The sequence below is a fragment of the Macaca mulatta genome, chromosome 7, assembly GCF_049350105.2.
Source record: "Macaca mulatta isolate MMU2019108-1 chromosome 7, T2T-MMU8v2.0, whole genome shotgun sequence".
In the NCBI taxonomy this organism is placed as follows: domain Eukaryota; kingdom Metazoa; phylum Chordata; class Mammalia; order Primates; family Cercopithecidae; genus Macaca; species Macaca mulatta.
The window spans coordinates 124,703,432-124,713,718 of NC_133412.1; the positions used below are offsets into that span (position 1 = coordinate 124,703,432).

At 42.2% G+C, this 10,287-nt stretch overlaps 1 protein-coding gene across 2 annotated transcripts in view; it reads left to right on the plus strand.

The window, feature by feature from the left end:
- Positions 1-5,549: 5,549 nt before the first annotated feature.
- The window catches only part of FRMD6 (FERM domain containing 6), a 249,928-nt gene continuing 245,190 nt past the window's right edge, over positions 5,550-10,287 (plus strand). Inside the window, exon 1 of one of the 2 annotated variants that reach the window (XM_077941024.1) lies at positions 5,550-5,634. The gene's annotated coding sequence lies outside the window, so the exon portion shown is untranslated. The remainder of the gene's footprint in view (positions 5,635-10,287) is intronic. The other variant, XM_077941009.1, reaches the window with a different exon arrangement.

Consider the following 10,287-nt stretch of genomic DNA (forward strand, 5'->3'; position numbering starts at 1 on the left):
GGCCTGCACTTGGCCTATGATGCTTCTGCCTCAAAGATAAATGAGCTGAGGATTAGTTTATACCCTGCGAGGTCCTCCAAAGAACACAGCGTGATTGAAGTTAATGTGTTTTCTTCATAGGCATTTAACCAAGCTCAAAAGTATCTGTGGACAGTTGGCTTTTAAGGCGTCTGAGAACACGGGTTACAGAGGGCCTCTCACCAATCACCAGCTTCTAGAGAGGCCCATGTGGGATGGGGATGCCTCCATGGCCTTTTCTCTGCTTCGCAGCTCACCTACACAAATCTCATGTCAAGTCAACTCTGCTGGTCACGTGGGTTTCTTCCCTGTCTCTCTGTTTCTTCTCTTCTTAGAAGAACACCAATCATTAGATTTAAGGCCTACCCTAATCCAATAGGACCTCATTTTAACCAATTACATCTACATGACCCTATTTGCAAATATGACCACGTTCTGAGGTTCCATGTGGACATGACCTTTGAGGAAATACTACTCAACCCACTATAGTGACCCTTTCAACTGTGCACTGTGCGGAAGATTTGTGTTTTCTTGGTAAGACAAACCCTAGATCCAGTATACCATTCCTGTTTGAGGAACAGTACCTGTGACCATCTCTTCATCCCATCTCACTCCCTAACTCAATCCTTTTCAAGATTATTTGTTCCTCTATTGGCTTTCTTATTCATCAGTCACCTAAACATAAATTCTGATGTGCCCTTGGATTCATCCCCTGTCCTCACTCTTTGACTTCCCTAATTTCCTAATGCAACCAGCCATCAATGCCCATGCATCCTCTCTCCTAAATCTGTTTCTTTTCTTCTTAGAATAACATCAGTCATTGGATTTTGGGCCCATCCTAATGCAATAGGACCTCATTTTAACAAATTACATCTGCAAGACCCTATTTATAAATAAGATCACATTGTAAGGTTCCAGGTAGACATGACTTTTGAGGGGATACTACTCAACCCAGTATAGTGACCCTTTCAACTGTGCACTGTGCAGGAAGATTTATGTTTTCGTGATACGACAAGCCCTAGATCCAGTACACCATACCTGTTTGGCTAACAGTGACCTGGAACAGGACCTTCCCCAGTTTCCTAGTGCAACCAGTCATCAATGCCCATGTATCCTCTCTCTTCATCTAAGTTGAATCTATCCCCATCTCTTGCTCCCCACAGCCAATGTGAGCCACCAGCACTGCTCCCTTAGACACTGTGAGAGCCTCAGACTTAGGGTCCCTGGCTCTGGTCTTGTTTTCCTGTTCCCAGTCTCCATGTTGCCTCCAGGACATTCTCATAAATGAAAACCTGGTCAGTGACTAAATCTAGTCTCTCAGCAGACTTCCACATACATGCTTTACTACTGCCACTATAAACACCCTGCAATTTTCTGAGCTTGCCATGCCTCTCCTCACCTCCACACCTTTTAATATATTGCTTACACTTTCTGGCACAATGTGCTTCATGGAGCCTGCCTGGTTCACATCTGTTCATTTTTTCAGACTTATCATAAGCCTCATTTTTATTTTTGAAGCCATCTCTGATGCCCCACAAGCTGGGCTAGGTAAGCCCTTCATCAGTACACATCTTATTCACCTCATCTATGCACACAGGTGGCATAATCCTAGATTTTCTTGTTTGTCTCTCACGCTAGACTCCTTCACAGTATGTACCTGTCTTCTCCACATTTCATATAGCTGTATCACAGATATCAAACACAATACTAGGCAAATAGAAGGTTTATTAAATACTTGTGTAGTGAGTGAAATTAGGTTTTCCTGATGGAGTTTAAAACCAGTAATTAGCTAAATCAGGGCCAATGTGTGGCTCCTTCTCATAAAATGTAGCTCTTAAAGATTTCTAATTTCTGCATTTGAAATTTCTGCATTTCTGTTCAATATGTGATCCTCTAGGGCATAGTCATGTCATCCTTTGTTTGGTGGTGATCACGTGTGGTTACAGAATCATGGGCATGGCTCAGTTGAAGATTATAGATGCTGTATATATGTCTTCATATTTTATTTATATGGCTGTATTTTTCTACCTAAGGGAAAAACCTTTTCAACAGGTTAACTTTCCTGAGGTGAGAAAGTCCAAACCCAGAGCATTTTAACAACAGGTGACATTTATCAGGCACACTACAGTCAAGCTGAGGGATGGCCAGGGAACTGCCTCAAAATCCCAGACCTGATTCTTGCCAGACTTCCCCTTGAAGTTCCAACCATACTTGCAAGTTTGCAAGTTGGATTACTTTCTCTTTTTTTTTTTTTTTTTTTTTCATTTTGAGATTGAGTCTCGCTCTGTCACCCAGGCTGGAGTGCAGTGGAGCGATCTCCGCTCACTGCAAGCTCCGCCTCCTGGGTTCACGCCATTCTCCTGCCTCAGCCTCCTGAGTAGCTGGGACTACAGGCGCCCGCCACCACGCCTGGCTAATTTTTTGTAATTTTCGTAGAGACGGGGTTTCACTGTGTTAGCCGGGATGGTCTCCTGACCTCGTGATCCACCCGCCTCGGCCTCCCAAAGCACTGGGATTACAGGCGTGAGCCACAGCACCCGGCCTGCAAGTTGGATCACTTTCTTTGTGGGAGTCTGATGGACTAAGGAGGCTATCTAACTATGAAGCACTAGCAGTATGCAGTATAGTGCCGCAGTTCTGTATCAAGAATTCCTGTGTAGAGTTGTTATGTGCATTCAATGAATTGACGCTTTCATTCACTGACTTTGCAGGCATTTATGAAGTTCTTACTGTATACCCCTTATCATAACTGGCACTGAAAACATAGAAAAAATAAAAGACCAGAATAGTTCCCAAAGGAATCAAATTTCATACTTGTATCTTCCTGGACACCGATACAATGCTAATCTCTTTCCTGGTCAGTCCAGAGCTTTGCCGATCTATAGACTCAATCACAAGATGCCTATTTCAAGTTGAAAGTGGATGATTCTGGTTGTAGGTATGCTTGTTCCTACGTGGAAGATGCCAATTATTCTCCTTTTTGTCATTTAACATATGTTGTCATATCCCTAAAGATCTCTGACCTTGCAGCCCTTAAAAAGAATGATGCAATGCTACATATGCTAGGCATGGAAAAATGTCCTAGATACAATATTCAGTGAAAAAAGCAAGTTTCAAGATAGTATATATGGTATAAAACCATTTTTTTTTGCTTTTAAAATACTGGAGAAATGTTGTTCTGGGACCAGCAGCATTGGCATTACCTGGGAACTTGTTGGAAATGCAAATGCTTAGGCCTCTCCCCAGGCCTACTGCATCAGAAACTCTGAGTATGGGTTTGGGAATCATGAACATGACCCCCAGGTGGTCCCAATGAATGCTCAAGCTGGAGACCTGCTGCTCTAGTGTGTACAGTGGCCCAGTATTGTTTGTTACTGTATATAGTATCCTAAGGTCTAGTGTGAGTTTGTCACAGCTTTATAATTGGTTTATAGTTATAGTCCTTGTAAATGAATCGCTTGTGTTTATAAAGGATTTTGATTACATTATTTCTGGTTTATTGTATTTGTATATACATTTCCTTTACAAAATCAGTAAAATACAAAGTCAACAAATTATAGGTACTTTAAAAAATGCTGGTGACTATATGAAAAAAATCTCTAGATGGCTGTACATTAAGCCGGCACTTTTCAGGCTCTGATTTACATACAGATCACTTGGGGAATCTTGTGAAAATGCAAGACTGGATTAAGGCCTGAGGTCCTGCATTTCTAACCAGCTCCAGGTCAATGCTGCTGTTCACATTTTGACTAACAAGCCACTAAAATGTTATCCATGGTTATTGTCGGAAGGTCAAATGGTGGGGGGTTATGCTTTGTACATTTCACCTTTGCGCATTATTTTTTAAAAATATTTCTTTTACAAATAACCATATTCAGAGAAAGGATGAAAGAGTTTTAAAGTCTTCACCAGAGTTTGCCTTATTTTGACATCTCTCTGTTACACAGGCTTAGCCTTGAATCACATTTCCAAGAGTGAAGCAAAAGGAAACTCATTTATTGGCCCTAGAAATCTCCCCACTGATATTGTAGATATGAATGTTAAAAAGCAGTGCTGTTAGGTATAGAGGGAAGTAGGAAGAAATTCATATTAGCTGGATTTTTTTTAGTACAAGTATTAGAAATCTAATTGAAATGGGCTTAAAGAGATAAAGGACATTTTTAAGAAATCCGAGGGAAATGCTTGCTTTAGTCACGGCTGAATGAAGTATTCAAATGATACCGTAACAAGATCTGCTTTCTTCTGCAGTGGCTTTATCTTCAGGCAGTTCCTCGTTTACCAGGGTGGCCACCAGCAGCCCTAGGCTCTGCTTCTATGATTAGAAACCACAGCAGAATGAGAACCTCCCTTCCCAGCAAAAATTCCAGGGCCGACTCCCATTGGCAGAAGCCCATCTCTGAAACTTTCACAGTAACTTTGATTGGCTAGACTTGGCCACAGGCCCACTTCTGAAGAAGTCTGGGGGTGGTATCAACCACACCCATGACAGCTGAAAGGAAGGGTGATTCCCCACAGGAAAATCAAAGTTTTGATCCAAGAGCAAGATGGAATCGATGTAAAAGTGAGAGGTGGTGTTCTGTTATTATGCCAGTCTTCCAGCCCAATCCTTTCATTTTGCTTATTTGGAAATCAGGTTAAGGGATTTATTCAAGGTCACATGGGTAGTCAACAGCAGAGCAAGATTTACCAACTTCTGCCCTATTTCTGTATCCTCTCTACTGTAGTACTGCCAAGTTCTTAGAAACTAGGAATGAATCAAACATGGAGCTTCTATAATGCTAGCCTTATATTTGAAATGTCTTCTGAAATACTGTATTTCATAGTATTGAATTTAAAGGAACTCTAATTGCACATCTGTCATCTTTGACGCTCCTACATTGACTGCCTGGAGTAAGAAAACCACATTCTTTCTGTGATAGTAATCCTTGCTACTCCTTTCCTCTTTGGGGAAACAAGTCAAAGCTTGACAAAGTGTAGCTGCTGATCTGTTTGAACGAAGTTCGATCCCTAACCAGTGATCCCATGAGTGAGGTGGATGCCCTATGGATGGAGAAGCTCACACCAGCCTCTGCATTTTTTGTGGTATATTTTATCCCGAGAACTTGATTAATAATCTAGACTGGGTCCTCCCTTTGGGTGGGTATGTTGCCCTCCCAATTTTCCCAGGCACAGCAATATCTCTGCAGACAGGTACGGGCATGCATCAGAAATCTGGAGGCTCGCCCAAAAAGTTATGTCTGCTGTTTGTGAAGGGGCAATGTAGCAATTACATGAGTAATGCAGTGGCAGATCTTCTATGAGAAATTAAACCTGGAGAAAGAGGGCTTTCCTCCTTGAAGGAAGGGTGTTGGGTGAACTAACACTCTTTTCTCCTGCCCTTTCTCCCAATCTCAATCCCTTTCTCTCCAAACATTCTTCCTTGAGCACCCCACTCTGGCACTCAAAAAGCCATGGGAATGGGAAAGAAGTGGCTGGAAGTAAACAGCCTGCTTACTCACAGCAACTGAAAATTTTGTTTCGACAATTCTGGTTCCAGGAGCAGGAGCTGAAGATTAACGCCTGGAGACTGCCCCATTCTGAGAGCAGCAGCCTGGCTCCTGGTGGCTCCAGCAGCAGGTAGGAAAAAAATGTTTCTTCTTACCCTTTTTTATGAAATATAATCTGAAGACAAATTTAATCTTAAATTCCAGTACAATGGGCACAGTAGAATCCAGTACAATGGGCACAGGTTTAAATAATTTGATTTGTCTGCAAACCAGCCCAAACTGCTGAGAGTTGGTTCTGCTGCTGAAGCTGATCTGTCTCATGATTTATTCTTTAGGGAAGGGGATATGTTGGGTTGTCCAATGTAACAGCCACTGCTGTCAGGGCTAGGAAGAAACTCACGTCTTCATGACTTGACGGTGCCTGTGCTTTCTGTACTTTTGCTTATAGTGTGTGTGTTTATGTACACATGTCCTGTACTCCAGACACACACTTGCCTTTGTTAAGAACACTCTCAAAAACACAGCTGAAAACCTGACCAGAAGACAGGCCCCTTTGATGCACCATTTTATTCTAAATGTTTCAAGAGCCCAACAATGAGATCTTGTAAGACACCATCATAAGTTTTTAAAAAGGCAGTTATTAAGAGTCTGGGAAACATTAAGTAGGTGTCAGTTACATTAGTATCATTTACATGCTTACCCTCTGGGTTGGAAAAGGAGACATTTACATATTTTGGGTTCCTGCACTTCTTTTATGAGGGGTATAACTTAGCAAAACTAGACAAGAAACTGTAAAATGAATACAACGAGCTGTTACAGAGTTTGTCATAACCAGATCCCAAGTGTTGTAAAAGTAAAATATGATGCATGTGCGACAGAAGGAAGTGATAAAGGGAATATGGAAAAGAACAAAGTGGAGTTTTATGAGAATTTCTAGGTCTACTTTTTAAAAGCAAACTAAGTTTGTGAGTCAGCAACCAGGCAATCAGTTCTCAGAGAAGCTTCTTATGAACTGTGTCATTGCATTACTGTTAAGATGGCCAAATATTGAGGCTATCTGTTGTTTGCCATTGTGAGTGTGTGTCTGTGTTTCTGCATGTGTATTTATGACAGAGAGAGAGACAGAATATGAGGGAGGGAGAGAGGAGAAACTCTCATATACTGGCTTACAGACAAATGCTGGGTCATTTTAAAATGCATCTCTGTAACCACTTGTTCTGGAAACATTAATCACCACCTTCTGTGTTTTGGGCACAGTGCTAGGTCCTGGCTGTATATGTGTGTATAGTGTGTGGGGCACAGTGCTAGGTCCTGGACTATACATGTGTGTATAGTGTGTGTGTGTGTGTGTGTGTGTGTATAAAATACAAAATTTCTTCTTTATAACCTTTACCTACCTCTTATTAGTGTTGCCAACAAAAAGACAACTGCAGAGTTTTAGTGCATTTACCATAGCAGAACTCCTAAGGTGGCTTGTGTACTGACCTGCTATAAAAATATATATTGTCTATATATACGTGGGAATGACACCCTGTTGAAAATAAATACTGTGTTCCTCTCCGTATTGGGCTCAAGCTTCCTTAAGATCCAGTTCTCCAAGGTCAAGAATAGTGAGAGCACTGCTATTAGATTTGGATCTTGTTTGTGATCCCTGAGTTCCCTGGGCACGGGCCGTGGTTCTTGACTAAGGGCAGGCTCTAAGGCAGGGGCCAAATACCTTCTCTGCCCTGCCCTCTCCCCAAAACCCTGGGAATGAAGTTGAATGGGGAGTGGGGTGGGTGGAGCCCCTTCCCCTTTGGAAGACTCTTCCCTGGGTGTCTCCAAGGGAATCTTCTTTTCTCTTTTGCATCAATCTGAATGCCCTAGGCTCTCAACAAACATTCTTGAACCTCCTTGCATGTTAGCATGGGGCCCTCACCTGCCCTAAGAGGCTGTCTCCTTAGCTGGACTGAGGCAGGCCCAGAGGCAAGGTTGATAGATGTAAAGGTCACCTCATTACCAGCACATGTGCTTCCTTTTCACTGCTTCCTTACAGCTGCTTCTCTTGGTTGCTATAAATAACATCATTCCCCACTCTGGAAAATGTCTGAGTTTGTCATTGATGGTCCCTTAGCTCCTCATGTCTCCTAGTTCTGGTGAGAAATGCTACCTAGGGGGAAATGACAACACGGAGGAAGAAATCAGCACCCAATAGCAATAACAGCACCCAGCATTTGCTAAGCGCCAGCTTATGTGCCAGGTACTGTGCTAAAGGCTTTACATACCTGATCTAATTTATCATTTACAGCAACCCTATGAGGTAAGGACTACTGGTATCCCCATTTTACAGAAACAAACAAACAAAAAACAAACAAACAAACAAAAACCCAAAATGGATGCTTAGACTTTTCTTTGCTGCTGGGGGATTCAAATCTAAGTGCCTAACTCCAAAGCATTCGACCACAGCCTGTGATGAGAGTGAAAATCAAATTGATCTTGAAAGTTGGCCAGGAGAAGACAGTACAGCCCTGTGAGGTGGGCACTTAGGCAGAATCCCTTCTGGCCCTCTTAGCTCCCTTGCTCTTCCATGGAGCCTCTGGAAAGGTCTGCTGGAGACCACCAGGGAGACCAAAGGACTTCCTCTGCGGCCTGTGACTTCTCTCTCCAAGTGGCCTGTCGTGCCTCCCTTTGAGGTCTGGCAGCTGACATCTATCTTGGTCTTTGTTTACAAACAAGGACTGTGTATCCTGTTCTTTCCTTGCTATTCAGGGCTGACTTTAACTCCGCAGGAGCATATGTTTGACTTCCACTGTGCTGCTGTTTCCGGAGACAGACTCCTGCTTTAAGAGGAGTCAGGAAGTGTCCACACTCGCTCTTTTCCTTTCCTTGACTTTCAGCTAATATATTCCCCAGAACCTACCTAGAACCAAGAGTTCTCGTTTTGGGACGAATTCCTAATACCTGTTTGAAACTACTCTCAGGTAGAGTTTGGGAAATCTCTAACCTGTTTGTCTGTGACCCCACAATTAACTAGTCATGTGATAGCTCATTCCCAAGCTGTCACAACTGTCACAACTCGAACCTGTTCATGTGTGTAATCTACAGGCAAATCTGCAGTAATGCGGGTCTTGTCTCACAAGACTAGGGATGCCAGAGGAGGGCCAAGGTCAGCCTCCTTAACACCAAGACCATTGGATGAGTCTGGTTAACTTGAGCGGCACACCGAGACCTATCCCCTTAAACATCTTAGAAACTATTTTTATTGTATAACTTGGTAATGAATCAGTCAGGTATCACCTTCTTTGATATTTGGTCTGAAGTTGCTTATTTTCATTTTCAAAGGATTTCTCTCGTTTTGAATTTTTTTAAAAAGAGAGTGAAAAAGATTGCAGATTTGAAACAACAAAAAGGGAGAAGACTAATATTAATTGAGCAGGTACTGTGTACCCAGTGTTTTACTCTTTACATGTGGTACATCATTTAATCACGACAGAGCCTGGCAAAGTGGAAAGACCCATTTTACAGTTGAAGATACCAAGTTTCAGTAAAAGTTCAGTACTAGGTGTGATGGAGGCAGCATGTAAATGGGGGTCATAATTTGAAGTTCAAGTTGTTTCCCTTATTCCATGCTGCCTCCACTATGGCGCCTTGATTATAATCTCCTTCCCAGTGGACAGGGTGTGCTCAGATGGTTCATCTCATTTCATCTTCACAATCCTGGGATATAGGTACATGACACTGATTCAGCAGATGGGGAAACTGAGACTCAGAAGGTGCTGCTGTGTTTATTTAAAACCACTTCCTATTATGGCTTTAAAAAGTTTCCTCCTCATGTCAAAGACACCTGACTTCCTGGGAAAATGGTGTTTACGTGAAAAAATTTAATCTCCCAGATCCTAATCAGCAATCATCTATTTGTATCACTTTAGATTTTTCAAAACCTTGATCTTAGCAATATGTGTTTACTACTTTGTTCTACTTTATTTCTAACATAATTTTATTTCATAGCCACAGGCTGATATGGTTTGGTTGTGTCCCCACCCAAATCTCGAATTGTAGCTCCCATAATTCCCATAATACATGTCGTGGGAGGGACTCAGTGGGAGGTAATTGAATCATGAGGGTAGGTCTTTCCTGTGCTGTTCTCGTGATAGTGAATAAGTCTCATGAGAGCTGATGGTTTTATAAAGGGGAGTTCTCCTGCACGTGCTCTCTCTTCCCTGCTGCCATGCAAGATGTGATTTGCTCCTGCTTTGCCTTCTACCATGATTGTGAGGCATCCCCAGCCATGTGGAACTGTGAGTCAATTAAACCTGTTTCCTTTATAAGTTACCCAGTCTCAGGTACGTCTTCATTAGCAGTGTGAGAACTAATACACGGGCAAATGTCAATGAAATAACATACTTGTCATTTACTATATGAACATAGTTTTCTATCCTATTACTCAGGCCAATTCCTTATTATTGAGCATTTGAGATGGTCCAATGAATGCAACTTTTTAACTTTTTCCTTTGGGCTTTTCTTTTGGACATGTCAGTCTGTTCAGGCTGCTATAACAAAATGCCATAAATTTGGGTGGCTTATAAACAATAGAAATTTATTTCTCACAGTTTTAGAGGCTGGAAAGTCCAAGAACAAGGTGCCAGCCAATGTGGTGTCTAGTGAGGGTCTGCTTCCTCACAGATAACCGTTGTCTTACTCTAACTGGTGGAAGGTGCTAGCTAGTGGGGGTTCTTTTTAAATAAGGGCACTAATCCCAATTATGTGGATTCATAAGGATTTCAACCTATAAATTCTTGGGGTA